This window comes from Panthera tigris, chromosome F3 (assembly GCF_018350195.1).
Source record: "Panthera tigris isolate Pti1 chromosome F3, P.tigris_Pti1_mat1.1, whole genome shotgun sequence".
NCBI classification, from domain to species: domain Eukaryota; kingdom Metazoa; phylum Chordata; class Mammalia; order Carnivora; family Felidae; genus Panthera; species Panthera tigris.
In genome coordinates, this window is record NC_056678.1 from 65,740,234 (window position 1) to 65,751,827 (window position 11,594).

The following is an 11,594-nucleotide window of genomic DNA, read 5'->3' on the forward strand; positions in this document are numbered from 1 at the left end:
GCTGGCCTTAAGGTAAGAGGTGGAGGGGAACATTAGGGAGGTCAGAGAGGGCCCCATCCCAGAGATCAGAGGGTAGAGAACATATGGGAAGAATGACCATATCAGGACATCTTCCTGCTCCTTTTCTTTGCAATCAGGTGATGTGATGTCCCTGATTGGGACTCCTGCACATAACACACAGATTCCTGTCATCAATAAGGACAATTCCGAGCGGTGCTCCATAATTCATACAGTGAAGCTGGAATTTTAATAGCTGAAACAAAGGAATGCTAAAAACGTGTATTTCTTCCTGGCTCACAGGCAGTAGCCAGACATTTGGTGGCTTGTGCGGTGATGCAGAAAGCTCGCTAGTACAACATCCAAGAAACCTCGATACGGAGAAAAATGGATAAATTTACGCCGAGTTTTTATTGTCTCAAGTGTTAATTCACATGGTCAAAATCCCCAGGACAAGTCCCCACTGGATTGACCTTCCGTGGGCCAAAGCCAACACACTGTTTTTTGTGAATACAGTTTTATTGGGACACAGAAATACTCATTTATTTATGCATTGTCTACATCTGCATTCCTGGTGCCACTGAGGAGCCGACGAGCCACACGGTCCAGGTTTTCACTATATGGCTCTTGAAAGAAAAAAATCTCGTCCACCTGTGCCCTTAGCCATCAGGCTGAGAGAGAGCAGAGAGAATCTACGGGGAAAAGCAGAAGTGAGGAAGAAAACAAGCACATCAAGAAACCACAGTCAGACCTTTTCAAATCCACAGTAGGACTGTGGAGAAAAGCTTGGTGATGAAGTCTGTGTCTCAGAGAAAGAAACAGAAAGGGAGGGTTGGGGACTGAACTGTGTTCTCCCAGATTCACATGTTGAAGCCTTACCCACCCCCCGCGACTGTATCTGGAAGGAGATAGAGCCTCTAAGGAGGTAAATAAGTTAAAATGATGTCATAAGGGAGGGGCATTAATCCAACGTGACTGGAGCTTTTCTAAAAAGAGGAGGTTTTAACACACACGGAGACCAGGGATGCGTCCACACAGATGAAAAGTATGTGAGGACACGGCAAGGAAGTGGCCACCTGCAAGCTGGGACAGAGGCCTCAGGAGAAAGCAAATCTTTTGATGCTTTGATCTGGGACTTCTAGCTTCCAGAATTGTGAGAAAATAGATTTCTGTTGTGTCAGCCGCCACCCCCCCCCCCAACCCTGCCCCCAGTCTGTGGTAGTTTGTTATGGGAACTCTAGCAAAGGAATACAGGGAAGAGTGGCAAAATTCTTCTCCAACAGCTTATCCTAAGGGGCCGGTAGAAAGCTCGCTAGTGTGGGAGCCTCAGCTGGCTCAATGGATGAATTTACAGAACCACCCCCGCCACCCCGCGTCCCTGAACAGCATGCTTTCTCAGGGAAGTTGATTTCTCTTTCAAAGGAAATGCAAAGTGTGATGGAGGTTTCTATGCGGAATCAGTCTTGTATCCCTGAGATAAAGCAACAGTTCCAGGATGCATCATCACTTACCACATTTTGAGAGATTCAGTTTTGAGGTATGTGAAAAAGTACTTTTACATTTACTTTCAGGAGAGGCATTGGCCTTTATTTCTCCTTTTGCTTGGTCTTTATCTGATTTTGGTACAGCATTAGTGTTGACACTCCTAAAAGCGTGCACGTGATGTCACTAATGCTTCCTCCTTAGATGTTTGATAGAATTCATCAAGTGTGTATTCCGGGAGCTTTCATTGTGGGAAGGTTTTTGTTACAACTGAATCTCCTTGCGTAGATATAGCGACATTCAGATGTTCTTTTTCTTTATGAGAGTTTTGGTAAGTTGTGTTCTCCAGGAATTTTGTCCATTGGATCTAAGTAACCGAAGTTACTGGCCTAAAGTGGTTCATAATATGTTTTTTGTTCTCTTTTAAATTTCTGTAGGCTCTGCAGTGTCCCCTTATGTTCCAGAAATTGGGCATTTCCACTGTCTCTCTATTGCCCTTATGTAGTCCCGCTGGACAGGTTTGTCTCTGAGGACAGGGACACAGGAAAGCCCAAGGCCCAGGGGGAATGGAAGGAGACCAGAGGGCTTGAAGCCTCTAGCAAATGCAGCGAGAATGAACATTAAACACTGCCCGACACTAAAGGTGTGTTTACTCCATTCCTATCACCTGACAAAACATGTCATGCTTTCGACAAACCATTATGGGGCATGTCTAAAGACAAGGACAAACAGTCTGAAGAGAGAAAACTGGCATCTGAGCCAGACTCAGATATGACATAGATGTTGAAGTTAGCATACAGGGAATCTAAAGTGTCTCTGGTTAATATGGTAAGGGCTTGTGTTAGTTTCTAGAAATGCCACGAGAAAAATCCCACACATTGGTGGCTTCAATAACCGTACTTGATTTTCTCTGAGTCTGGAGGCTGGAGTCCAAGATCAAGGAAGCAGCAGGGCTGGTTTTCTCAGAGGACTCTCTCTCTAATATGCAGACGGACACCTTCTTCACACAACTGTCCCTCTGTCCTCCTCCTGATGTCTCTGTGTGTCCACGTTTCCCCTACACATAAGAACACCCATCAGACTGGATCAGGAACCAACCATATGATCTCGTTAGCCTGAATCACCTCTTTAAAAGGGTCTGTCTACAAATATAGTCACATTCTACTCTACTGCCTGTTAGGGCTCCAGCATACGAATTCGGTGCGGGGGACACAAGTGAGCCTGTAGCAGGGCTTTGGCCAAAAAAGTAAAAAGCATGCCCCGAATGGTACTCTAAGCAGAAAGACAGAAACTCTAAGAAAGAATCAACAGACTTTTAAGAAATAAAATTGTTGAAGAGCGCCTGGGTGGCTCGGTACATTAAGCACCTGACTTCGGCTCTAGTCGTGATCGTGCGCCGTTTGGTAGTTTGAGCCCCCACGTCAGGCTCTGCACTGACAGCTCAGAGCCTGGAGCCTGCTTCATGTTCTGTGTCTCCTTCTCTCCCTGCCTCTCCCCTGCTCTCTCGCGGTCACCCCAAAATAAATAAACATTAAACAAAATTTTAAAAAAATTTTTAAAAAGAAATAAACATGTTGTGACACAAAAGATAGGTATTCAGTAAGTGGACACAACCAAGGAAAGGATCGGCGAGGATAGGTCAATAGAAACTACTTACACTGAAATGCAGAGAAAGAGAGAAAGAAAAACCAGAATAGCCACCATCGGTGGCATCATAGCATAAGACACAGCATATGCTGCATCTCAGAAATCCGAAGGGTAAAGAAAAAGGCAGAAAACGTATTGGAAGGAATAACGGCAAAGAAGACTCCAAGATTAATGACAGACACAGAACCGCAGAGACAAGAAGTTCAGACAGTGTCAAACACGGTAAATATCAAAAACTTACCTCAAGGAATATCATTTTCAAATTGCGGAAAACAAAAGACAAAGAGAAAATCTTGAAAGAAGTCAAAGGAAAATACAACACGCTGTCTACAGAGGAACAAAGATAAGAATGCTGTGGCCTTCTTGTCAGAGACGGTGCAAGAAGAGGGTGAAGCGAAATATTTAAAACGTTGAAGAAAAAGCCTATCAGTCTAGAATTCTATATCCACGAATACTATCCCTCAAAAGTGAATGAGAAATAAAGGCTTGCTTAACCAAACAAAAACTGAGGGGATTTGTTGTCAGCAGACCTGGTCTATGGGAAACGTTAAGAGTTCTTCAGGGAGGAGGAAAATGATACGGGTCAGAAACTCAGATCTACATGAGGAACGGAAGAGCATCAGAGAGGAATAAATAATGAGAGTATGTTTTGCATTTCTGATTTTTTTGAGTTTATTTTTATTTATTTTGAGAAAGACACAGAGAGCAAGTGGAGGAGGGGCAGAGAGAGAAGGAGAGAGAGAATCTGCAGGCAGATTTAGATTGCTTAAAAACCTGTCTCTACACTCTCAACTACTGAAAATGTTATGAGTATAGTTGAAATGCTAAGAGAGGAAGAAAAATCAAATGATATAAAAAGCTTAGTTAAAACCAGGGGAGGCAGTGGGACGCCTGGGTGGCTCAGTCTGTTGAGTGTCTGACTCTTGATCTTTGGCTCAGGTCTTGACCTCATGGTGCGTGAGATCCAGTCCTGCATCGGGCTCTTTGCTGACAGTGTGCGTCTCTCTCCCTCTCTCTCTCTGACCTTCCCATGCTCCCTCACTCTCTCTCTCTCTCTCTCTCTCTCTCTCTCAAAATAAATAAATAAGCTTCAAAAAACCAGAAGGGAAGGAGACAAAAAGACAGGGGAAAGAAACAAAGAACGAATACAAAGAATAGAAGACAATTAGAAACATGGTAGTTACCAATCTAACTTTGTCAAAAATCACTTTAAGTGTCCAGTGGTCTAAATACATGAAATAAATGGGATGGATTAAAGCAAAACAACCCAATTCTACATTTTCTGCAAGAAATCTACTTTTTTTAAAATGTTTATTTATTTTGAGAAAGAGAGAGAGAGTAGAGGAGGGGCAGAGAGGGGTCGAGAACAGAATCCCAAGCAGGCTCCACACCATCAGTGCAGAGCCCGATATGGTGCTCAAACTCACAAACCATGAGATCATGACTCTGAAATCAAGAGTCAGACGCCTAACTGCCTGAGCCACCCAGGCACCCGAAGAAATCCACTTTGAAGGTAAAGACTCAAGTTAAAAGCAAAGGAATAGCGATAGATACACCCGGCTCCTACTAATAAAAACAAAAAGGAGTCACTGTATTAAATTCTGATGAAGCAGATTCTAGAACAATGAAAACTTTCCAGGTTATGCAGGGTTATTACATAATGATAAAGGGGTAAATTCTTCATGAAGACAAAAGAATTCTAAACGTGCATGCATCTAACAGAACATCAAAATACATGAAGCAAAACCTGACATATATGTATATGTATATATGTCTGTATAGACATGTATCCACCATTGCAGTAGTATACGGAATATTTTCACTGCCCCAAAAATCTCCTGTGCTCTGTCTGTTCGGTCCATCCTCCCTCCTCACTTTCCCCTTGGCAACCACTGATCTTTTCACCGTCTCCAATACTTTTGCCTTCCTAGAACGTCACAGAGTTGGAATGACACAGTATGTAGCTTTTTCAGATTGGCACTTTTTTCAGATTCACTTAGCAATATATGTTTCTTCCCACCTTTTCATGGTTGTATAGCCCATTTCTTTTGTATCACTGAAGAGTATTCCATTGTCTGGAAGCACCAGTTCGTTTACCCATTCATCTATTAAAGGACATCTTGGTGGCTTGCAAGTTTTGACGATTATGAATCAACCCACCGTGAACATTTGTGTGCAGGTTTTTGTACGGACATAGTTTTCAACTCCTCTGGGTAAACGCCAAGGATCGCGACTGGTGGGCTGCATGGCAGGAGCATCTTCAGTTTCGCGAGAACGTGCCAGACTGTCTTCCAAAGCGGCTGCGCTGTTCTGCATTCCCAGAAGCCACAAACGACAGCTTCTGTTGCTGCACATTCTTGCCAGTGTGGTGTTGAACGAGAGTGGTAAAGGGGGGCTTCTTCGTCTTGTTGCCGATCTCAGCAGAAAAGCATCGAGTCTCTCACCATTAATCATGACGTTAACTCTACACTTGATTGTAGATGTTTGTCGCCTTGAGGAAGGTGCCCTCTCTTCCCAGCTTGCTGGAAGCTCACTTTACTTCTCAAGTTTTTATTTAAATTCTAGTTAACACCCAGTGCAGCTTTGATGTCAGGAGTAGAGTTCAGTGATTCATCGTTTACATACAACACCCAGTGCTCATCACAAGTGCCCTCCTTAGTACCCATCACCCATCTAGCCCACCCCCCACCCACATCCCTCCACCAACTCTGTTCTCTGTCGTAAAGAGTCTTCTCAAAAACAACAAAAAAAGTCTTCTCGTGGTTTGTTTCCCTCTCTCTTTTGCCTGCTGAGAGTTTTTATCATAAATGGCTGCTGTACTTTTCCAAATGTTTTTGTGTCTGTTGATATGATTATATGATTTTTTCCTCTTTATCTGGTTGATGTGCTGGATTAAGTTAATCGATTTTTTTGAACATTGAACCAACTTTGCATATCTGGAATAAATTGCCAGGGACCAATAGTGCTTTTCAGTTCAACTATGTCTTTACTTATTTTCTGCCTGCTGGACCTGCCAGGTGCTGATAGGGGGCACTGAAGTCTCCAAGCGTAAGAGTGGGTCATAATTGTTGCATGTCTTATCTTTCTGAATATTATCCCTTAATTAGCCACAAACACTCCAAGATGACCTTTAAGATATTTTTAAAACAATACACCATTTCACCGCTTCTCTTTTTCTTATCTAGATTTCTGAAATTGCCTACTGAGCTGGGCTGGTAGACCAAGTGTTTAATTTTAACAGCACTTGCCAATTTCCGTGGTGTAAATACTACTACCCAGGTTGATTTCGTGGCGCCCAATGTTTATCCACCAGCATGCAAAATCCCTAAATATTTAAATTAGTTCTTTATACCTGTGGGATGAGCAGACGCCACCATGCTGCCACTGACCATTTATGTCCCTGCCTTCAAACGTGTCGTCTCCTTGCCACAACACTTTTTTTTAAATGTCAAAACAATTTCTTTGACACAAACCTCTCAAGTAGTTACCCACTTTCTACCCTGAAGATCCAAATTTCTTTCTTTCCGACATAAAGTAGGCTGCTATCAAACACCCTTTTTTTTTTAAACCTCTCCAGCCTAATTTGCCCCTATGCTCTCGCATATGTCAAACTTCTGCTGTACAGAACCCTCCACACCAGCTTGTGCTTTGAACACTTGCGGGTGACATTTCCTCTACCCATCAATAGCTTATGTCTTCATCCTGCTAAACACAGTACCGCTGTGCTTTGATCTCTCAAGATCCACCGAGACGGTGGTGAGTAAGGTGTATGGATTATCTCACTTAACTTCCAAACCAACCTGTGAAGGAGAGACTTTCTCTATGACAGAGAAATCTGCTTTGGCTCCTTTCCCGACGCTGATGGAGCCAGATTCAAGGCAGGCCTATCTCACTCCAAAGTCCCTTGCTCTTAACCACCAAAGCAACGTCCTTCCCTACACTGTTCATGTCTACAAATCTTCTATCACTTTGCACAAGTTTCATATGCTTTTAAAGTCCATATGAAGGTAAGCCTACATTTCCTTAATAATATCCCGTAGCAAAATTCTTCATCTAAAATATTAGCACATCGTTGGGATCCTATAGTTCCTGTGTCCATTGAACTTTCTCTGTAAAACCACAGGAATATCATTTTCCCAAAGCCGGCACCAAATATTTTGTCTCTTTGGAAAACTAATGTTTGTCTATACAACTCCTACCTGTATGAAACCCTGAATTTCAGATACAAGCTTTGACCTCTGGCTTGTTACTCCCAGTTACACGCAGAAGTGGTGACCATTATCTACTTTTTCATACTTGATATTGTGCCACTTTCCTCCCCCCTTTATCTTTCTGTATTCTTCTCTGTCATGGTGTTCTTATCCATCTAGGAAAATGTGACTATGTTGCTATATAACATGGCTGCAGGGAGATTAAATCCTATAGACTCATTGGGATGAGGGAAATTTGGGGCACGAGCACCAAGTAGGAGTTCATGGAGATTACAAGGTGGCATTCATTCTTTCCTCTCCAACTTAACTGCTTCTCCCACTTAGCTCTTCTCCCCTGGCATTTACAATCCGTGTCTCTGTTTTAACTGCTTTTATTCTTTCTTTTGTCCCCCAAACAACACCACACGATCCAAACAATTCTGGTGGCAGAAAGGGCATCTGCAGCCCCGTGGATGATCTCTGTACTTTGAGGTCTCATCTTCATAGCACGACACAGGGAAAGTTCGTGAATACGTGCAGCTTCCCGTTCACTCAAGTTACGGTTCTCTGACCCTCCCTGTAATGCACAAGCCACACTTTCCCACCTCTTGGCCATTATATCTGCTATTCTCATTCCTTATTTGATCATTTCATCTAAGATAGACCATCCTCTGCAAAGGCTTCTCTGATGATGCTTGCCAGACCGAGCATTCCTTTACTCTCTTTTATTTCTGGACTTGCTCTCAAGACATTTCCTGATGTTATTTCATTCTAAAATTAGAGATGACATTCTTTACTGTGACTAATCCTGAAATTTCATCCAACCATAGATATCCAATTTGGGGGGATTCTTATGACAAATCACTAAAACTATAATTCGCTCACATTACTTCAGCGATAAGGACAGAATAGGTTGGGAGTTTGAGGAGAGGAAAATAATTTACAAGTGATAGAGAGGTCTGACTTCAGAATCTTGTTCTCTTTTAGCTTCAGGTTAGGGCTTAAAAATCTTTTGCCTAATAGAAGCAGCTCTCATGACCCCAAATGCATGTTTCTGTATTCTTAAAATGTTTATGATATCACCTCATGAGTGTCAGAAGGAAAAGAAAGAAAGAAACAAAAATTATTGACATGCAAGATGGTGGAAAGTGTGTGGAAGAAATACTTCTAGCATGGTCTCTCTCTTTTCCCAGCCAATGACAAATGTAACAGATTTATGATGCTCAGTTCAATTCTAAATTACAGCAAAAACTGTGACCGCTTTTATATAGTACTCTGTGTGTGTGCATGTGTGTGTGTGCATGTGTGCATGTGTGCATATGTGTGTGTGTGTGTGTGTGTAGCGTGAATAACATGGCTTCTCTCTGATGATTTCTATGAAGCCTAAATAAAACCATGTAAGTGATGATGTAAGCACATAGTGCTAGGCACATAGTCTGCTATGCAGTATCTAAGAGACTTTAGAGAAGGGACCGCTGTGTCTTGCACTGTATTTTTGATCTGAAGTCGTATCTCTTAGAGACGGTCTCAGGGTGGCAGTAATTACACATAAGTGCTTAAAGTTACTAACAGCCGTGTATGGGAAGTCAATTAAGTTTTCTTTATGGCTCTAAAATTCCTTCCCGGGTCATTCTTAGGCCTCCTTTGGGTGCGAACACTTGTCTGTGCTCCGTGCTGTTCTGAACTATTCTGGCAGAAACCCTGTGATTGTTGTGTTTCCTGTGGGTCTCACCTTTCAAGCTTTGTGGACTGTTCTCTCTGCGTAGCCACTGCCCGTCTGCACTCGGACTGCTGAGTGCTGTCCTACTCACGCCCTCACCTCATGGAAGGTGGAAGAGAGCTGCATGGAGCTTGCATGGAGGGAGAGTCAATAAGCAGCAGATGGAACAGGCTTGTACAGAAAGAGAGATGAAGGTCAGCGAAGCCTGGAAGTTCAGAGGAGACACAATCAGTGTCTGTGAAAGCCGTGGAAGATGAAAGGAGAAGGTCGAAAATGAGAGATGAAATGGCGAATACAAGCACGCACCCGAATGTTAAGGAAAATGAGATCCTTGGGACCCCAAATGCTTCCTTGGTACCACGTGTGTGAGAGGAAAAGGGCTGCCGTGCTGAGGGAGACCAGGAGGAGGATTCCCTCGGTCTCTCTTGAGTCTGTTGTCTCTCCCACACTGTCCACATGGAAGGGAGACTTGATCTGCATACCTCTCTGAGACACCTGTTTCGCGGAACTGACTTACCTTTGGAGGGTTAGTTTCCCTTCTTCCTAGAGCAGAGATCTCTCTGAATGGCCTGTGACCGAGCCCTGACCACTTTGTACTCTTTGAAAGGTAGTGACAGGGAACCCACCACCTCAGAAGGCAGTTCGCTCTACTCTGAAACAGCTCTAATAATTAAATCCTTCTTCTTTCGAGTAAATTCAAAGTTTAAAGTCAAAGATTGCCTTGTTATTTGTAGCCCAGAACTACTCATTTCTATCAGAAAAAAACCCTAATAACCTTTCACCCCTTCTGCCTGAGAGTATCTCAAATAGTTGACAATCTTGGTACATGGTATTTAAAAAATCATGACTGGATTTTGGCTTTTCATGATGCAACATAAGTTGGCCATCGACCTGGGGCACCCAAGGTGCCTATTATGGCGGCCTTGGTGAGCAGCGAGCCCATCACCCACCCATCCATCCACCTCTCCTTTCAGTAAATATCCACTGAGCTGCTAATAGTTAATGGGAACTCTTTTCGGTTCTGGTGACAAAACAGGGAGTTGAAACCAAATCCAAGTTTCGGAGAAATTACACTTTAATGAGGCAGGTAGATTGGCGACATCTTCTCTGCATGACATCCGTTCCCCAACTAGCTGAGGGACGTTATGATCTTGATGACTTCTCTCAATCTCTCTTCAGTGAAAACTTCAGTTTTCACATGGCGGAGGGAAAAATGGGATTCTAGAACTTCTAACTTCCTTCCAACTCTGATTTTCCCCAAATGCCCCAAATGATATGAATGCTATTAGGTTGGCATTGTGCAGGATTTTTTTAAGTATACACATTACTCTTGGCATCTAAGTCTCCCAGAATAAAAGACACGCATTCAGAAAGGAAGCCGTACAGGGGAGAACCACTCATTATCTTTCCAGGGACCTGGGCCCCAAACCATAAAGGCAGACCTGTAATGCCTCGTTTCCTAGATCAGTTGCACATGAACAGCCTTGGACCTTCGCGGAGGGAGACACCTCATCCCATTCTTCTCAAGTTCCGCCTGATCCTCGCTCCCCTCCCCCTAACACACCTACCCCAACCGGGACCACGGCCTGATTCTCCATCAGGGACAGCGACTGACCACCCGAGTATCATTAGGGAAGTGATTTCACCTTTCTCTTCCCCGTTTTTCTCACGTTAGGAGAGTGAAAAGGCGAAAACTCTCAACCATCTAGAGCTAGGCTGGAGATTAAGTGACACAAAATAATTGCAAAGCACCAGGAAGTGAGTATGCGATCAAGAAATCGATTGTAAACGTCCGGTTTTGGATACCTCCTTCCTGCCACTGAACTCCACAGTACGTGAATGGTTCTTCAGCGCTTGCCTGAAGCGAGGGGGTGTCTGCCCGAGGCAACTTCCCGCTGGAATCCACGCAGGGGCAGCATGAGAGCCAGGAAACATGGCCGGAGAGCCACCAAGCTGTTGGGCCTTGAGTAAAGGAACGCAGCCAGGCAAGCCGCATCACACGGGGCTAGAACCACATGCAACACGTACGTGTCTTCCTGCAGATTGCCCGGAGGTGACTTATTTGGCGGAACAATTAGGCGTTATGCCCGCTCAGGGGCACCAGTTCGGAATCGACTCCCATCCTTCCGAGCGACAGCAATCCTTTCCTAGGAAAACAGGGCTTAGCAACTGCAGCGCAGAGAATTTCTGTGCTGACGTGCGCCCTCAGCAGGCTGTCTCTGAGCAGGGCACAGCCCGTTCAACACGCCTGTTCTTGACCCCAGCCTTCCTTTGTCGAGGTCGCACCCAAGGCATAAATGCAAATATTGCTTGGGGCCTGTGTGCTCCAACCTGATCTGCAAGTTACACACGATTTACTTTTAAGCATCACACCAATAAAGTAGACTCCTGTTATGGCACTCCTTTGGAACAAAATGTCTATTATTTTTTCCAAATTATAAAAACTTATATATACGTGCAAAATCTGGCATTAAAATGGCACATAAAAGTATTTAAAAAAATAGAAAGTACCTATTAATACTGTATCTCTTAGAATTGATAGCTGGTATATATATCTC